The sequence below is a fragment of the Arvicanthis niloticus genome, chromosome 3 (genome assembly GCF_011762505.2).
Source record: "Arvicanthis niloticus isolate mArvNil1 chromosome 3, mArvNil1.pat.X, whole genome shotgun sequence".
Classification (NCBI taxonomy): Eukaryota; Metazoa; Chordata; class Mammalia; order Rodentia; family Muridae; genus Arvicanthis; species Arvicanthis niloticus.
The window spans coordinates 52,147,296-52,166,434 of record NC_047660.1 but is presented as its reverse complement, the minus strand read 5'-3'; the positions used below and the strand labels follow the sequence as shown (position 1 = coordinate 52,166,434).

The window sequence follows — 19,139 nt, the reverse complement described above, 5'->3', positions numbered from 1 at the left end:
CAGTAAGTGTGACTGCCTGTGGGCACGCAGGAAGTGGAGGAAGTAAACTAGTCTATGTTCCGAGTGCTGTAATCATGGCTGACTCTTTCCCACTGCTCATGTACTTATCAGTAATGCTTCAAAGAAGAATCGTCCGGGCCACATTCCTAATGACCTGTCTTCCCACATTTTAACCCTTAAAATGTCCAACCCCCAGTGTGTTTTGTGTGAGTGTGGGGTATGTGTGCATGCGTGGAGGTCAGAAGGCAACCCTGGGTGTCTTCACCTCTTGCCTTATTTAAGACAGTATCTTCAGACCTGCTAGAGGTTTTTCTCTCTCTACCTCCCCTCTTTTAGGAGCACTGGGCTTACAGATATGTGTGCTATATATGTCTGTCTTTGTATGCTTCTGGAGACTTGAACTCAGATCCTCATGTGTGCACACCAAGAGCTTTATTTACCGAGTCATCTCCCAGTCCTGCATGTTTTGATTTTTTTTTTTTATTTCTACTCTGGATTTGTTTTGGACCAAGGATGGTTACCTCTTTGGGAACGTGAGTGTTTATTCTGCAGATAAGAGATTTTATTGTGTTGGGGGAAAAATTAAAATGTCAGTGGAAACATGTTGGGTGGAAGACCCGGCCATTTAAAAATGGTCAGTAAACTGTAACTTCTTTGTGAGGGACTTGAACTCTGGAGTAACTTCTTCAAAGCATGAATCCTTCTTAGTAGCTTCCCCCCTCCCCCCAACCACCCTCCACATACACATTAAGAAAACTGCAACACGCCCTCACTTGTAATAGAGTTGCGGCTGTGGACATCGGTACAGAAAACATGCGCACACACAGCAGGCCAGCCGTTCCTTCCATCCACAGAGCTCTATTGCAGGGCCGCACAGGACTCGGCAGAAGAAAAGAAAGGCATATACTTTTCTCTGATTTCTGCTACTGAACTTGTGTTGCTGGGCAGGTGGTTCTTCTCTGTATCTCAATTATGGTCTTCATGTCTCTTGTCTACCTCAAAGGAATACCACCACCCTCCCGGGACTATTGTGTACGGATCCCATTATTCCAGATAAACAAAGAGCTTTGAGAGAATTCTGTTTACTCTTTACGAAGTCCCTGTGTTTTGGGATGAGCTGAGACTCATTTGAACCATGGTATTTATCTCAGAGCCCTAGTTATGAAGTTACCGTTTGGATTGGCAGCAGCTTAGGAGATTTTTCTTTTTTTCTTTTCCTTCCTTCCTTCCTTCCTTCCTTCCTTCCTTCCTTCCTTCCTTCCTTCCTTCCCGTCGTCGTCGTCGTCGTCGTCGTCGTCTTCTTCTTCTTCTTCTTCTTCTTCTTCTTCTTCTTCTTCTTCTTCTTCTTCTTCTTCTTCTTCTTCTTCTTCTCCTCCTCCTCCTCCTCCTCCTCCTCCTCCTCCTCTTCTTCTTCCTCTTCCTCTTCCTCTTCTTCTTCTATAAAATGATGTTTGAGAATAGTTTTGTAGACCATGTTTTATTGGAGACCACTTTGATTCTAGCCTTGTCTCAAGTTCAAGCAGAAATTTTCCTGAGTATCAGTTAGTAGTTGGGCACTAACACAGATCACAGTAACCCTTCTATCTCCTTTATTTTTATTTGCAGTAATTGTATTAAATGTAACTAGTTTAGAGAGCAATTATTCCAGGAAAAAAAACCGGTAGGTAAAAGTATTTCTGCTTCAAGAGAGTGTCTCGTTTTGTAGCTCAGGGTGGTCTTGAACTTGAGATACAGCCCAGCAATAGCCTGAAACTTGCTATCCTTCTGCCTCTGACTTCTAAATTGGGATTATAGTCCTGTGTCACCATACCTGGCTGGAATCATAATGGTAACAAACTACCTGTGGCTTTCATTTGAAGTGTTTTAAATCAAGTTTTAGAAAACATGTCCGTGGTGTCCTAGGGCCATTGGATGTGGGGGGGGAAATACTATTTCAGCTACTAAGTGATGTTCAGCAGTGAAAGACCTTGGCACAGTGGGAGGAAAATGTCTCTCCTAATGAGATAGAAAACACAGATGAGGGTGTTTGAGAGACAAAGACCTTTGGTACACATGGCTCCCAGTCTCCAGAGAGCACAAGCACTTGCTGGCAAGAGAGAGAGCGCACTTGGGTAAATCCTTAATTGTTCTCCTGGTGTTTCACCAGAGAGATGATTTTTCAGGCAAAGATACATGGTTCGGATCAGATGATTCAAACATTAGTGATGGCAGGGGGAGGAGGGGCTCAATAGCCTTGCTGTGCTTGAGTGGAGTTCGTACCAAACCCGGCTGTACACAGGGGGTGTTGTTTGCCTGCCTGCTGTGACACTTGGTGTGGACCTTGAAGGCTTTCCAGCCAGTCAGTCCCTTTGAGATGCTTCTAGATGTGTTCTCCTGTGCCAGAGAGAGGGTCCCCCTCATAAAATCCATGGCAGTCTCTGCCCTCTTGACAGGGGACTGTTCAATGAGAGCACAGAATGAACACACAGAAGAAGCTGTAAAGAACAGGTATCTTCTCCGTGGAGATGATTGGCTACCAAAATAAAGACAGGGCCATGGGAGAAATTCTAAAATCCCTGGCTCTCAGAAAATGACTCAGCTATATTTATGATGCAGAGAGAGGGAAGAAATTGGTGAGACACTGGGATCCTTTTCTCTTAACAGGTTCCAAGTCTCTGGCTCCAGTGCCCAAGGTTGAACTGTATCACTTTGATATGATGGGGCCAGTCTTACTCAAACATTCCCAAATATAAAAGTTCCCAGAGTTCCCAGAGACTCCCAGGGCAGAATAACAGAAGTAATTCAGAATAGTCTCTCAGGGTATAAGTGGGATCACACACATCTCCAAACACTGGGGGAATTCTTCTCTTCTCAGGATTCCCTACTTGCAAATCCAGGCATGGCTGGAGCCCACAGATGAGAGGAGCCTATGAACTGTATGGAGCCACTTGCTCTTCTGCCCCAAATGGGCTGTTTCACACGTTGGCTTCAAAATTTGAATCAGTAACCATGAGCCACTGCCCTGACTGTAGAGGATGCTCTGCACCCAAGGGGAGAGGCGCAGCCAGGAAGAAGAGAGCCCATTATTGTCTTCATTATTTACCTCTCACCCAGCACTGCAGAACCTGTGAGGAAAAGGAGCCTAATTCCCTCCACATTTCAATCCTGCAATATTTACTCGGAGTGGAGCCTCTGACTGCTAATATTCTCTCTGAGGAATAGAGCTGGCTTTGAGGCCTGGGCCGTGGGGACATAGAACACAAAGGGCAAAGGAGAGAGAGAGAAGTGGTCAGGCCTGAGCCTTCCTGAAGAACTGGGCTGTGGTAATTTACGCACCTCTCCCAATGTGCGTGTGGCACATGTGTGCACTACAAAAGGCTGTCGGGAGCCTGGTGCTGTCTGCCTCACAGTGGGCCTGCTGGGCACGTGTCAGCACCATTAACAATGACAAAATAGTAGTTCATCAATAATCCCCACCCACCCTTTTCCAAGGACAGAGAGCTAAAATCAAGTGCAAATCCCATATAGCTTGAACCTCTGCACACGGCTGCCCGGCCCCAGCCTTAGACACCAGGGCCAAAGATCAGCCCAACAGTGGGACCATGGCTCAGGCTGGGCCTCCCATCAGCAGGTAGCCAGAAGGCACAAGAACTCTTTTTTTCTTTTAAAACAACTTCCTTCTCTGTTTATGTGAGGCGTTACAGTGGTCCCTCTGATCATGATGCTGCCTCCACAAAAGAGGAACAGTCTAATTCTTTATAATGTTTGCATCACCTATATCTACCCCCCTTCTTATTGCCTGTGTCTGGTGGTCTCAAGTGCATGCTTGTGTATGGCATCAGTAGATCAGTAGGATCTGGAGACTGACTGGGGAGTGGGTATGGGAACTAAATATAAGTAGGTTTTTTCCTCTTTCTTTCTTTCTTTCTTTCTTTCTTTCTTTCTTTCTTTCCTTCCTTCCTTCCTTCCTTCCTTCTTTCTTTCTTTCTTTCTTTCTTTCTTTCTTTTCTCTTTCTTTCTTCCTTTCTTCTTTGTCAGTGTCTTAATTATCTCAGGCCAACCTTAAACTATCTGTAGCGCCTTGGATCACCTAGATATTCTGACCCTCCTGCCTCTATCTCTCAAGTGTTTGGATTTATAGGCACGCTCCATCACACTTGTTTAATGCAGTGTTACGATTAAACCTAGGACTTCATGTGTGCTAAGCAAACACTCTACCAACTGAGCCACTTCCCCAACTCTGACCAGTTCTTTCAATTTTTCTCTTACATTTGTTTATCTGGGGCCTGAGTAACGTATGCTATGTCAAGCGTGTGGAAGTCAGAGGACAACCTGTGGAAGTTGGTTCTCTCCTTCCACCATGTGGGATCCTAAGGATTGAACTCAGATCATAAGGTTTGGTGGCAAGCACCATTATCTACTGAGCCATCTCACTGGCCCATGATTAATCCTCCTTCTCCTATATAATTAGGTTTACTTAAAAAAAATAAGTGTGTTCCATGTTTAAGAGACAAGGATGAAAAGTGAAAATTACCTATGTGATCAAAGTGCCCACTATTAATATTTAGTAAACAAATAGAGATCTATTCAGCTAGACTGTTGATAGGTCTTTCCATTGGCTATATTTCCTCTCTCATAATCCACACTCTTTCTTTTCTCCAAATATTTTTGAAAGGTTGGAGCCAGCCCCACAAGCCAAGGCCCTTCCCTCCCCTTCCAGGTCTGAATGGCTAGCTTGTTGGGAGTGTACCTTTAGAAGTCCAGCTTGCCTCTGCTAAGCCTGGCACCCTGTGTATGCTGGACGCCATACAGTTGCTTCTCATTCTAGCTGAAGTCCATGTTGGTGGGTAGCAGTTAGGGTTGCGATGTGTCTGAACGTCACCCCTACGTCATCTTACAGTGAATCTGTCCTTCATTTTCTACTGCATGACCAGTGGTGGCCTAACCATACAATATTGATTTTTTTTCTTTATTTAGTGGGCCAACTCCCAGCTGGCATTGTTTTCTTTCTCTCTGTCTGTCTCTCTGTCTGTCTCTGTCTGTCTCTGTCTGTCTCTGTCTCTCTGTCTCTCTGTCTCTCTGTCTCTCTGTCTCTCTCTCTCTCTTCCTTTTTTACAGTTGTGCCATGCCTGTTGACTGTTTTTGGCTAAAGAACAAATGCCTGGCTAATGTCATGGGGAGGAGCAATTTACAATTTTTTTTTTTTTATCCTTTTGTTGGTATTTCAGTTCTAAAAGCTTGAGGTTGGTTTGCTTAACTAATGCTTTATCCCTCAATCCCAGGTGTTTTCTTGCCACAATGTCATCTGGGCCTGACTCCCTGGTGTGACATTCAAGACTGCTAGAACATGCACATCCTTATGATATACTAACTGCTCCATTTATTAGGGGTTACAGAACCAAGTTTCAACCAGTTGATTAAAGGGGCAAATGAATAGTATGTTTATTCATGTGTCAACAAAGGCTGCTTATGAGTTTGCCTTATTTTTCTTATACCGTATGCTCTCCATGCTGGCACACACTGCTGGCTTTCTGGCCCTAAGAGAGGTGATCGGAGGGACATGTCTGTCCATCTTCCTAAAACCCAGCACCACACCCTAGATAGACCTGAGCATCATTAGTGAGCCCTGTGCACGGTGATGGTGCTGCTGCTGGTATTTTGTTGCTTTGCCAGTGGACAAGTCAGCAGTAGGAGACCTGGCAGCAAGTCATACAACCCTTCTGTTTGATTTCTTACGGACAGACATCAGTCTTTGAGACAACAGTCTCAAAGTCCCAGTATGGTTTGGGAGTGAGGTCTCAAAATGTCAGATTCTCATGTATTATAGTTTAGAAGGTGCCAGGACTCTGGAAATGTTCTGGGACAATGGTTTTGGCATCTGTGCAGTGTTCCCGGCTGGTATAAGAGCATTTTCCATCATGGTGGGCAGACATATTAGTTTTAAATTGTCGATTTGCCTGCAGTTAGTAAGTTAGTTCTGAGATTGTGAACCAGGGAAATTCCAGGTCAGAAATTTTGTTTGGGTGTGTGATCCAAATGGAGCAGCATCTTCACGTACACCGATAAGACTGTTGGTTTAGCCGGTTGGGTCTACAGAGAAGAAAAAAAGACATGCCAGGATTGTTAAAACATGGGGAGGCTGATGTTAGTGGCAAACTCTCAATGACATGGGTATGCAGAGTATGGCAGAAAGAAGGGCAGGGAGAGAGAGAGAGAGAGAGAGAGAGAGAGAGAGAGAGAGAGAGAGAGAGAGCGCTCTCTTGGGAAAGAGGTGTGAGCACAGGGAGCAAAGAAAGAGGAAAGAAAGCAAAGGTGGAGAGTAAGAACAATGTGTGTGTGTGTGTGTGTGTGTGTGTGTGTGTGTGTGTGTGTGTGTAAAACCTAGACATAAACCACCAAGACTACAAAGGGGAAAAAAGAAAGGGGGACAAATTGAGTCTAGTGGGGTTGGGGATGTGTGGGGGTAGGAAGTACAAGGGGGATAGTGGTGGGGGGTGGAGGGGACTGGGGTTTGGAGTTGTGTGGGGAGTAGGAAGTATGGGGGTGTCTAGGGTGTGTGGAGGACTTGAGGTGGTGGTGGAGGGTGGGGCAGTTCTCTTTACGGGAAATAAAGTCTCTCAGTCAGCTGAAGATTTTGTAAGACAAGCTGCATTTATTAGCTAACTGCAGTCACTGAGGGCAGAAGCAATGAAATGTGTTTTTATCTGACGAGTTTGAAAAATATATTACTTATTTATATTTTTGTTGGCACCCAAATCTGTGTGTGTGTGTGTGGGGGGTGGGGACCAAACCATCACGCAAAGGTGTCTTGAGGAGAAGGCAAAAGGAAACCAAAATGATTTCTGAGATGTGTTACTGTTCTTTTTACTTCAGAGGCAGGTTAATGGCTGTTTGGTTTTGAGGCCCTTGCTTCTCCTTTCCCTTGGGCCTATTGGGTGTTGTCAGCTTGCCTTGCTGATTAGCATAGTCTGTTTACAGCTGAGCAGGAGTCTACCCTCTCTCCAGTAACCCTGACCTGACTTAAGGCTGGATATGAAATATCTTCCTGAGACGGGCTGCCAGCAGCCTTCAGTTTTCTTGAAAAGTTTTTTTTTCTTTCCCTCAGCCCCTGTGAGTCACCCAGTGGCTCTGTTAAGGGGGGTGGGGGGGTTTCCTCTGTTTATTCAGAAAGAGACTCAGATGAGTGTATTTTCTGTATTGTGAAATCTGAACTCATTTGCTCTCTGGTAACGAGATATCAGTCTTTTGTGTAATGCCAGGTACTGTGCGTAATTACCCTCTTGTAATGTGTTATCCCTGAAATGATAATTTGAGTTATTTCTTTGTTAACCTTTACACAGCCAATAACAAATTAAACATCATTATCTGAGTTTAGAATAGGCTGTAAATCTCTAAGCCCTAGTAATACTCAGACACTTACAACCAGGGAGTCATAAAATGACATTAAATGACACTTTGAAACACACCCCAGAAGTGCCACAAATAAATGGGAGCGTCCCCAACAGGGGTTCCCGAGAATGCTCTTGCAGAATTGCTAAACAGACGCCACTGAATGTGTTGATTCTGTTCTAACCCAGAACTGTAAAAAGATCCTTTCCAGAATTTTCCTGCTAACCCCATCTCCTTAGAGACTGGACATTCCTTGTGTGTGTGTGTGTGTGTGTGTGTGTGTGTGTGTGTGTGTGTGTGTGTACGAGTGCTTGGAAATAACTCCAGAAAGCTCACAATTACTCCTACTTGCCTGTTGTTTGTTTTGCTTTCCCCACCTATTGCCTGAACCATTCATTCAGATGCCTCCTTTTGTCCCTGCTGCCCTGGATTTCAGTCATACCACCCTGGTGATATGGCAGCACTCTGGTGATTGGATTTGTGTCTCTCCCTTATTTCACAGAGCAGGTAACCTACAGTCTGGAGATCATGGAGACGGGGGATGAGTAAGGAGGCATAAACACTCCCACAGCTGCTTTTGTGTTCTTATGACCCCAAACAACTGAGATGAAAACTTGAAGGACGAGGGACTGATTTTGGCTCACAGCTTCAGAGGTATCTGTCTATACCTCTGTAGAAGGCATGGTAGACCAGAACAGCTCACACTGTGTCAGAAAGGAAGCAGAGGAAGGGGACAGGATACAATTCTGAGTATATACCCCAGGGAGCTCCAATTAGGTCCCCCTAGTTTCACCACCTCTAAATAACACTATCTCCTTAGGGACCCATCGAAGCATTAGCTCAGGATCTGGAAACCTTGTCCCAGACACACTCAGAAGTGCACCTTACCAGTCTCCTGGGCAATGCTCAGTCCAGCCAAGCAGTCATGGCAGAGGACTGGGTTGTAGTTCCTGGCACCCATGTAGTGGCTCACAACCATCTGTTACATTACCCCTATGGAACCCGGATGGCATCTTTTGAGCCCTGCGGATACAAGGCACACACATGATGCACAGACATGCATGTAGGCAAAGGACTACCAAGATAAGTAAGCCTAAAAAATGTTTTTAAAAAATGTTAATTGTCGTAAGCTTATTTGAAAACCAGCCTTGTGGATTCACAGCACATTCGAGATGAGAATCAAAGAGGAAGTGTCTTCTCTAAGACAGTGAGACCCCAGACTCTCAGACTCCAGTTTGGAAGCTCATCCTACCATACAAACTCCATGTTAGACTGAAAGGGTACAACTGGTCTGTTTGATTAGATTGTTTTTTCAAAGATTATTTAGCCACTCGTGATAATCTGAGAGGAGGGGCTCAGCATCACCCCATGATGCTCCTGGGAGCACAAGGCCACAGCACAAACTAAGATGTGTTTAAGTCTAGGAGTGGCAGAGTGTGTGGGCTGCACCCCGTTACATCCAAGTTCTGTTTCCACCGACTTTCAGGATCTTGCGGTCAGCCATGCTTGCCTGTGTTCTCTCTGAGCTTCTCGCAGCACGCGTCTTTGCTCTCAGCCAAAGAAGACATTTTTAGTTCCTCACCACTGAGCTCTGTTTACAGTTTCTGCTTCTTGAGGTTTAGTCTACAGTGCAGTGTTTTCATAGAGATGCTGGCATGAACGAACATTTTCATCGTGGTGTTAGACGCAGTGTTCTTCAACAATTTAAAACATCCCCACTTTAGGGGCTGCAGAGATGGCTCAGTGGTTAAGAGCACTGGCTGTTCTTCTGGAGAACCCAAGTTTGACTTCCAACACCCACATGGCAGCTCCATTTGTATCTCCAGTCCTGGGGGACCTGGTGCCCACTTCTGAGTGCATCAGGCATGCATATGGTACATAGCTATCCATGCAGGCAAAACACCCACACACAGAGAATATTTGAATAAAACCAAACAAGCCCCTTCACGTTAGCTGTCGTTAAAGCCCTGGTGTTCCTTGCTCCCAGTAAGGTGAACACATCTCTGTTTTTCTGATTTTCTTTTGTCCTCACCTTCTGTGTCCTCTGTGTGAGTGGTACAAACTTAGTTTGTACTAAAATTATTCGTTTAGACCTCTTTGCTAGTTCTACTTCCTGACGGTCTGAAGGATGCTCAACTTCCACCTCATTGATACCATCCTACTTTCTGAAGGTTTGTTTCTCAGCCAAGTTTCCTTCATTGAATTATTGCTTCTTTTACTTTTTTTTCCTAACCAAATAAATAATTTGGAGCTATATGTTTTCTTGTCTGTGCAGCTTTGGCCATAAGCGCCCATGAATTTTATTTCTAATTGTGATTTGTTTATAAGAACTTAAACTGGAATTTTGATTGCTCAGTGATTTAATTAACAAATTGTTAATTTATTAAAATTTAAGCCTGTCTTATTATCACCCACATTCTGGTTAAAATATGTGGTTTGGATACTTTATTTCTTTGGAACTTGACAAAATATGTATCAAAATTGGAAAAAAAATTTTTAGAACCCAATTCAGTACTGTTTTGCTTTTAATGTTATTTTGTTTATTGTCAGTTCTATGAGCTCTGTTTAATTTTTGTTCATGTTAAAATGCCATGATACTTTGTATATATTTTTATTTTTAACATTTTATCTGATGGCTTATTTAAAAAACAGTTTTATAGAATATCGGTTATATGCAATAAGATTCATTCATTTTTCAAGGTGTGATTCAAAGGATTTTAATCAAATAACAGGGGACAGGCCATCTGAATGTTTCTATAAGAAGCACACAGTTATGGCTGATGGTATAGATTGGTTGGTAGCTATAGCAAGCAAGCAAATAGTCTACCATGAATTTAGACCCTAGCATCACATAAACTGGCTATGATGGATCAAGACTATCCCAACACTCAGGTGCCAGAGGCAGGAGAACCAGAAGTTCAAAATTATTCTTGACTACATATTAAATTCAAGAGCAGCCTAAGGGGCATGAAACTGTGTCTCAAAGAAACAAATAACAAAATGAACAGCATATAGTTTAATGTGGTTTTGTCCAATATGAATATTCACTTTCTTTTAATAAAAGTTTAAATCATTTACATTTATTGTTATAGCTATACTTTATGTATTGTCTTGTTCTATTCTTACTGTTTTCTAAAAATATCCATGACTTTCTGGGTACAGACATTATTTATCTATTTTTTAATTTAAAATATTTTATAATGTATATATCTTCTTTTAAACTATCAGTTAAGATTTAAAGAAAGTATTTCTTAGCATATATTGCCACTCAGTAAATTGATGTCTTTCCTATTATTGGACAAAGTTTTGACTTCATGTCAACTCTTTTCTAGCATTTTCTGTCACTTCAAAAACCTGTTAAAATACTACATTTACCTTCTATATTCAGATTAATGGAATTCCACTCTACCTGCTCTTTGAGTGATTTGTAACATTGTAGCCTGTACTTGTACTATTAGCTCACTTCTGTATTAATTGATTTCACTGTCCCTCGACTGTCCCTTTGGATTACAATATCTGCACCTTTAAGGTTTTTGTGAATTGGATCCCATCTCCAATAACTATATCAAGACGGGTACGTAGGTGATGGATTTTCTGAAACTGAACATCTAAGAGTCATTTCTGAGGTCTCCACTTACCTAATATTGGCCATAAAACTCTTGGGTCATACCCTTTTCTACTTAAAACTATTTAGAGCTAGTGTATTCTAGTATTTAATGTGAAGTAGAAAACTCTATTAGTACTTTGACTTTTATTTCATTGATGATTCCTGGAACACAATGGCTACTTAGTATCAGCTCATATCTGGTTACCTCAGAAGGGCGTCCCCTGGGCCTTTCTTATGTTTCTTCCATTGCAGTTGTTTGTCCCTCCCTTCTGTGTTTTAGGAGAGCAGGGCCAGCTTGTACTCCTCATGGAGTTTATAGTTTCCTTACCAGTTGCTGGGCAGAGAATGTTCTGGAAGGTAGCTTGGGACAGAGCATCATAGAAACACAGCAGGGACAACAGTTCAGGTGGTTTATACAGGAAAGTAGAGAGCAAATTAGCTTAGCTCCTCACGAACTGGCCAAGTGCAAAGAAGTAGAGATACATTTAAGAGGTAGTCTTTGGGATTGCAGTGAGCTTGCTTTTGGGGGATGGGGTGGGTGGGGGAGGAGGAACATCTCTAGGTCTTGAGGTGAGAAAGTATGAGAGAAGATATGGAGGCTGCTAGCCAGAGGTCATTTTGAACTGGAAGTCTGTTAGGCAGATCTATAGGGGAAAAAGAGTCCTACTTGGTATATTTTTGTGCATGTATCAAGGTGAATGAGGAAATTAATTTTTAAAAGGAAAGGCTTTTTAGCTCCCAGTCGCAGAGGCCTCAGTCTGTGGTCTCCTGGCTCTGTTGCTTTAAGGCTCAAGTGAGGTTGAGCAATATGGCGGCATGCAGTGGTGGGGCTGGCTAGGCTGCTCAACTCACAGTGGCCAGGAAGCAGAAAGAACGGGGGTTGGGGGGGGGGAGGGGAGCGGAGGGAGACAAGATAAACACTTCAAGGATACCTCTACCCCACACCCAATGCCTAGTTACTCAATTAGGCCTTAGTTCCTAGTTCTCTCCCAATAATATTGCCAGATTATATGAATCTGGATTAGATCAGCGCCCTCATGACTGAATCACTGCCCTAAAGCCCTACCTCTGGATGTTGTCTTAGGGACTAAGCCTTCAACATATAAGCCTTTGGAGGACATTTCACACTCAAACCACAATGGTTTGACTTCTGAAAAGTACTTAAAATGCACACAGCAAGGCCTCACTTGAGTTTTGGACTTGGCAATACAGGCAAAAATAAGGAGCAAAAAAAGCTAGGTGCTTCTGCAATTTGTTTGAGGGCCCCATTTTGTCAATGACAGAAACGTGGCAAAGTCTTCCATGGTTTGGGTACAGAGAGGGCTTTCTGCTGGCCCCTCATATTAAAAATCCATTAGTGTCTATGGAGACTGATCTGTGAAGTCCAGGAAGGCCATCTGAGAAGCTGGGTATCATCCATTGTCCCCATTACCTCTAGATTGACCAGCACTACTCCCCCTCTGCTGAATATATCTTTATAATTCATAAAAACATGAGATTTCTATGGAGAAAAATTCATGAGTAAACAAGGAGGGCTGCAACCATCTCAGGCCACCGTGAGGTGCCGCTGGCCTTTCTGTGGGATGGGTCAGTGGCTTTAGTATAAAGGGCACCGGCATCTTCTTCCAATTCTTTCTTGATCTAGATTCTGGCTAAGCACAGCGCCAAGGGGAAGCAGAATGACAGCTGGGAGACAGGCTGTGCGGTTTGTAGTTCAGCTCCACCGAACTGGGAGTTTGGAAGAGGTGCCACTCCCAGCCCGGACCTGCCTCTCTCCTCTCTCGCCACGTTCTTGTCCTCTTGATTTTTTGTTGTTGTTGTTTTTGTTTATTTGTTTTGTTTTCTTGTTGCACACAATGCCTTTTCTTCCTAGCCATTCTCTCTCTCTGTGTCTTCCTGTCATGATTCCTGCTCATCTTCTCCAGTACTTTTCTAACCTGACTTTCTTTCCTCGCTTCTGTTCACGACCTTCTTTGCTTCATTCTGCTTTTATATTCTTTGCTTTGTTTTTCTCTGTTCTGTTTTCTTCTCCCAGTCTCCTGATAATTTCCAACATTTATTTTGCAAACATCGAAGTATACAACATTAAAAAGATTTTACAACGATACCTGTATGCTTTCCATCCTGAGTTTATTACCGACATTTGGCTAAACTCTCATTTTTAGTTCTACCCTCCTTTCAGCTTGTGTATGTGTGCATGTGTATGTGAATTGATGAGTTGTGTATATATATGTGTTATAGTGTATGTGTGTGTGTGTGTATTTATATGGTACATGTGAGTGTGTGTGCTCCCAAGTAAGTTTTAAAGTGTGTGTGTGTGTGCATGTGTGTGTGTGTGTGTGTGTGTGTGTGTGTGTGCGTGTGCAGTACAGATTGAGGCCACAGGACAACTTTGGGTGTCAGTTCCCACCTTGTGTCAGTTGGGTCTCTTTGTTGTCTTGCTGCTGTGCTGTTCTGGTCTGTGCTGTGGTGTTCTGGTCTGTGCTGTTCTGGTCTGGTCTGTGCTTGCTGTGCTGTGCTGTGCATACCAGGAAGGTCGCCTTCAAGTTCAGGGAATTCTCATTTCTCCGCCTCACCATGGGCACACTGAGGCCTCCTTCCAGCTTTTGTGTGAGTTTTGACACCTGAACTCAGGTCTGCACACTTCTTTGTGAGTGTTTTTCCTACTGAGCCATCTCCGCAGCTCTCCAAAGTAAGTTTTCGATGCCAGTAATTGATATCGTTCCTTATCATATGCCATGCATGCCATTAACTTGAACTCAGCAGTTGTTGACTTTCCCTGTTTTTAAGGTAAAAATTTATAGAATGAATCTTAAGGGTGGGTGAGATAGGTTTTGATGAATTAATACTTAGGAGAATCCAAACCTCTGCCTATATGGATAATGTTCCAGATATCTCAAAACCTCCTTCCCATTCCATCTCAATTAATCCGTCTTCACTCACCCTCCAAGACACAAGTTGTGTTTTGGTATCTTATCTAACTCAAGGTGACTTTTTGCCTGTTCTAGAACCTCACAGAAATAGAAGCAGAACTGCATTCTTTTTGTTTGTTTGTTTTGTTTTTATTTGTTTTTTGTTGTTGTTGGGTTTTTTGTTTTGTTTTTTTTTTTGTTTGTCTGTGTAGCCCAGTTTCAGTAGTCCTGAAATTCACTCTGTAGAACAGGCTGACCTTGAACTTACAGAGATCTGCCTGCCTCTGCCTCCTAAATGCTGGGATTAAAGGCAGGCACTACCACTACCAGGCCAGAACTGTGTCTTTTTTAAAGAAGACTTTTTTCATTCAGTAGAGTCATGTAAAGATTAATCAAAATTAATATTTATATCAGTAGTTATTCCTTTGACTTTGCTGAGTAGTGTTCCACGGGAGGCTGACACAGTCAGTTTTGTGCTCCTCTGTTGACAGTCAGTGTTGGTTGCGGTTGATGTTGCTAAGAGCACTTCTTTGTTTTCCTGTCTTCTCTCCTCTGTTTATCTTCTCTCCTCTGTTTATCCCTTCTGTTTCTAGAACACACTCAAGCTGTAAGTGGAGAGGACCACAGGCGTGTACTTGGAAAAAGGGAAGGCGTATGTGACAGGCATGCAGCTCAGCCCCAGACACAAAATAGGCGCTCAGTCAAGAACAGTGTTATTCAGACAAAGGCTTTCCCTTGTAGGGTTTTTTCCCCTGACCAAATTTATGTCCTATTTTCTATTTCTGTGGCTTTTGCCAAGTTCTGTCACACCTATATGCCTTCACTTATTCCTCTAAAATCTTCCCCATTCCTCACCAGTTACACAGGGATAAACACACGCCTCCCTTGTGCTGTTGGAAAAGAAAGATGAAGAAAGATGGGGGTAAAAGAATTCACAAAGGAAATAGCATCTACTCTTCTCTCTCCTTTTTTTTTCCCACCATGACTTGAGTTTTGCAAGAAATTGCTTCGAGATCCTTGGATGAGAGAAGCGTAGTTAAAAGCCAAGCGCTGCCGAGGGAGGGATGCCCGCTTCCCAGACCCATTAGCTGCCATTCAGCGAGGACTTAGCAGTTCTCATTGGAGCGGAAAGAAGTTTATTTTGCCATTTTAATTTGGTGCTGTTTTATTTACCCTGTTTGTGCTAGCCCAAATTTGGCACCCACACTGCACTCCAAGTGCTAATTTAAGTGGCATATTTCCGTTCTGCCTGGGAAGAATACACAGAAGAGCTGAAAGACGTGTGTTTATAATTATAAGGTACTGAGCTGGCTCCAGCGACATCTCGGAGCATATGGGAACTATGTAGGCTAGTTAGCAAAAGTTTATGCTGAAGCCTGATGCTGTTTGGCTGAGTTTTGTAAACTCAGGGTTGTTAAGCTGTGTCTAATAAAGCACCGAGTAAATTTAATATTTCCAGGCTAGTGTGTTGCAGCAGCAAGGACAGCCCGGGTCCCTTTTCTTGGCATGAAATGGCAGAGGCTTTCCATTCCATGCTGGAGATGGTAATTTAGTTGAGAAAAGAGGGATGGGCTAATTCTTTTTATGAAAGCATGGTTTTCGAGAAGCTGAAAACGAGGCTGGGCTCCAAATGAACTCAGTCTGACTTATGATTTTCATTTCAGATGGACATGGAAGAGAGTTCTGGGTTTGTGCTCACATTTTATGCTGTTTATTTAATATTTTAAATATTCTATTTTATGTATATGGGTGTTTTGTTTAGATGAATGTCTGTGTATCACTTGCATGCCTGGTGCCCATGGAAGCAAGAAGAGGGCATTAGATTCCTCTGGAACTGTCGTTACAGACAGTTGGGACTCATTTGGTTACTGGGAATCAAGCCTGAGTCCTTTGGAAGAGCAGCCAGTGCTCTTAGCTATGGAGTCATCTCTCCAGACCCAACTTTCTGTTAACTTTTTATTTAATTAAATTAAGGTTTGTTTGTTTGTTTTGTTTCGAGACAGGAGCCAGACTAGCCTCAACTCTTATATAGCCAAGGATGACCTTGAACTTCTAATACTCCTGCTTCCACCTCCCACGTGCTAGGATGTTAGGTGTGTACCGCATGACCGGTTTATATGGTGCTGGGGATCGATCCCTGGGGTCTATCTATAAATTCTATGGACTTTACCAGCTAAGGTACATCCTTGCCCCCAAGCTTTCTGAATATAAACAGAACTATGAACAACTGATGCATAGGATCCATGAATTCCTTTTTATGGGCTTTTTCTATAATTATACAGTGTAACCATGTATATATAAGTAGGGCTGTATGTATGTATGTATGTATCTATCTATCTATCTATCTCTCTAGCTATCTATCTATCTATAGTTTAAATTTTGAGACATGGTCTCACTAAATTGCACAGTCTAGCCTTAAACTCACACTGTAAACCAGGCAAGCTTTGGACTTTGATTCCCCTTCTTCAGCCTCCCAAGTGTCTGGGGTTACAGTCCTGAACAATTAGGCTTGACCATAAGTAAAATACCCCTCCCCCCTCCCCCTCCTCCTCCCCCTGCCCACAGTAGCAGTCCTGTGTAGCCCCAGCTCTGTGGCCTTGAACTCAAAGATCCACCTGCCTCTGCATCCTGTGTGCTGGGATTAAAGGTGTGTCCCACCACACCCAGCCCAAGTACAATCAATGCAGTGGAAAGATGTCTTTCTGCAGAGATGGGTCTATAAATCACCCAGGGTGTGATTTACACACCCAGTGTGTGAGTAGCTATGTCTACCCAGGGCCTTGCCTTATACACATGCTTGTAATATATAAGCATGCTTACTGCTACTATCTGATTATACAAGGTCGAGGGAATTTTATTTTGCGCACCTACTGTGTGCAGGCTGGCAAAGATCTTGCCTCCTGACCTGGTCTTCATTCTCTATTCGAAACCCTCGGCACTGGGAAGAAGGGTTGACAAGTGGCAGCCACCAGGCTCTGAATCCCCACAGTAAGTCCCATGAAGCTCTGATCCCGTCCCTTAGGCCAACCCAGCTGGCAGAGAGGATACCATGAGCAATCCCAGGAAGGCTTCCTGGGCAGTCTGCCCTGCGGTTCAGGACACATGTCTGCCGATGATTAGAAAGTCACCTGTTGGCCCTTTACCCAGAGAACTAAGCCAAAGTGGCTTGTGGCAGGGGACCTCTTGAATCCCTCTTCTGGTTATTTACCCAGAATACACAATGCCTCTACCGCAGGAGTGCTGTCCACAGAGCTGGCTCATTTAAACTACTAGAAGACAGAGGCAGCATTCTCTGTAAGTCAGTTCCAGTGTCACATGTCTCAATCGATTTGATTCCCAAGTGCTGCAGGCATATGAAACCTGAAACAATGTAATGTCTGAAGCCTCTGAAATTCTTTATCCAGGTCAATATTTCCTGAAAGACTTGGCATTTTACATGTCAAATAATATGCTTTGCACTCACGTCTGGTTCAGTTTTGGAGTTGAAAAGCTGAGGTGTTGTGTTCACAAGTTTTCTATGACAGGGGTCCCATGACCCACAGTTGAATGTTACAAACCAAAACCTTATCCTGCGTGTCATATGGGGACAGTGACATCTGCTCTAGAGTGGACAGCAGTGATTCATTTATCTGTGTGCCCTGGGCAGAGGCCATTTCTTTCTACCCTCACTCTGCTGAACCTTATATGGTTCTCTCCTGTTTGCTGAGAATATTCATGTAAATCATGAACCTCATGCCTTTCACCAGTCTGCATCAGAGGCTGTCAGCATCTCCGTTTTAAGGGAAACTGAGGTGCTGAATAGCAAAGGCGTTTGAGTGAAATCTTCCATGTCACCTGCAAGGCCCAGTTGTTACATGCTAAGCCTGGAGCACATTCTCTGTGTCTTGTGCAGCTGGTCCTCAGTTGACTTGACAAGACCTGCTGATGTTATGTGATGCCATCAGTCTAATGTCACATCAGTGTCATCTCTCAGACAGAGCCGTATAGGCTGTAGAACTTCACAGAATTTCTTGCTCTTCTGCCTTTTAGCCATATGAAGTGGGACCATGACATTTGTGCCTCCATTTCTTTATCTGTACAATGGGGCTATAGTAGGTGGGCATAGTAATTGCAGAGGTGGTGTTTGAAGGGATCCTCTTGAAAAATCAGTGGCAATCTCAGCCACTGAGATTGATTGGAGATTGATTGATTGAGAGGGATATAACTATCAAATACACTTGACACAATTAAGGTCTGAATGCAGCTTAGTATGTATGCAGCATGAGATACATGTCATATATTACATAGATTACTCAGTGACTATGAGCCTTTAGAAAATCAGATTTGACATCATTTCTCTATGCCCCTACCTTGGGAAACCACAGAGCAGAGGAGAGGAAAGCCAGTGCAGGCTACAATAACAGTCTAGTTTTGTGAGGAAGCTAGGAATGGAAAGATGGGTAGAGCTGGACTTAGTGGCACAAGTCTATTGTCACAGCTACAAGGAAGGTTATGGCTGAAGGATTTTAATTAAGGTCCTGCCTGGGCTGTACATGAGTTCACGTCCATCCCTGGGCAATTTAGTGGCATTCTTTCTTAAAAATCAAAAATAGAGACAGGACTACGGAGGTGGCTCAGAGGTAGAATGTGTTCCTGGCACATCTAAGACCTAGGTTCAATCCCCAGCACAGCAAGAAAACAGACAACTATAGACGTTAAATAGGTGAGGGAAGCAGTCCAGGTGGGGGCTGCAGCACGGGAGGCGGATCCAGCCGGCCATGTGTGAATATGTAAGAAGGCACTTGATTCACAGGCAACTGCTGCAGCAAACCTGAGCTGCATAAAGGGCAAGAACCACAGTGTGTACCCAGCGGTCTGTTTCCCAGCCAATGAATGTGTGCCTTATGACAGCTCCACAAGTAACTAAGGAGCTCATAGGACCTTCCCGAAACCTCATGTCTTTTGTTGTTGTTGTTGTTCTCATCAGTAAGGTTCTTGTTATTTCCTGTCCTCTCCTGACTGGACCAATTGTAACCTTAGCAACCTTCTAGGGAGTGCCAATGGTGTGATGGTATGAAGGGTCACATGGCTCTGCAGCGATAATAATGCTGTGGTCACTCCTTTTGTTTATAAGACTGTTTCTCAAGACAGTGCCTGCCTTACTCATTTGGGGCAAAGTGACTGTGGAAAGCCCTGTGACCACAGGGCTCTTGTTTTCCTCTGGAGGTGTCCCGCCTGGATTTATGTGTATGTCAGATGTGAAGAAATTGGAC

At 43.5% G+C, this 19,139-nt stretch overlaps 1 protein-coding gene across 1 annotated transcript in view; it reads left to right on the top strand.

The window, feature by feature from the left end:
- The window catches only part of Ebf2 (EBF transcription factor 2), a 198,827-nt gene that overhangs the window by 41,816 nt on the left and 137,872 nt on the right, over positions 1-19,139 (top strand). The window lies entirely within an intron of this gene.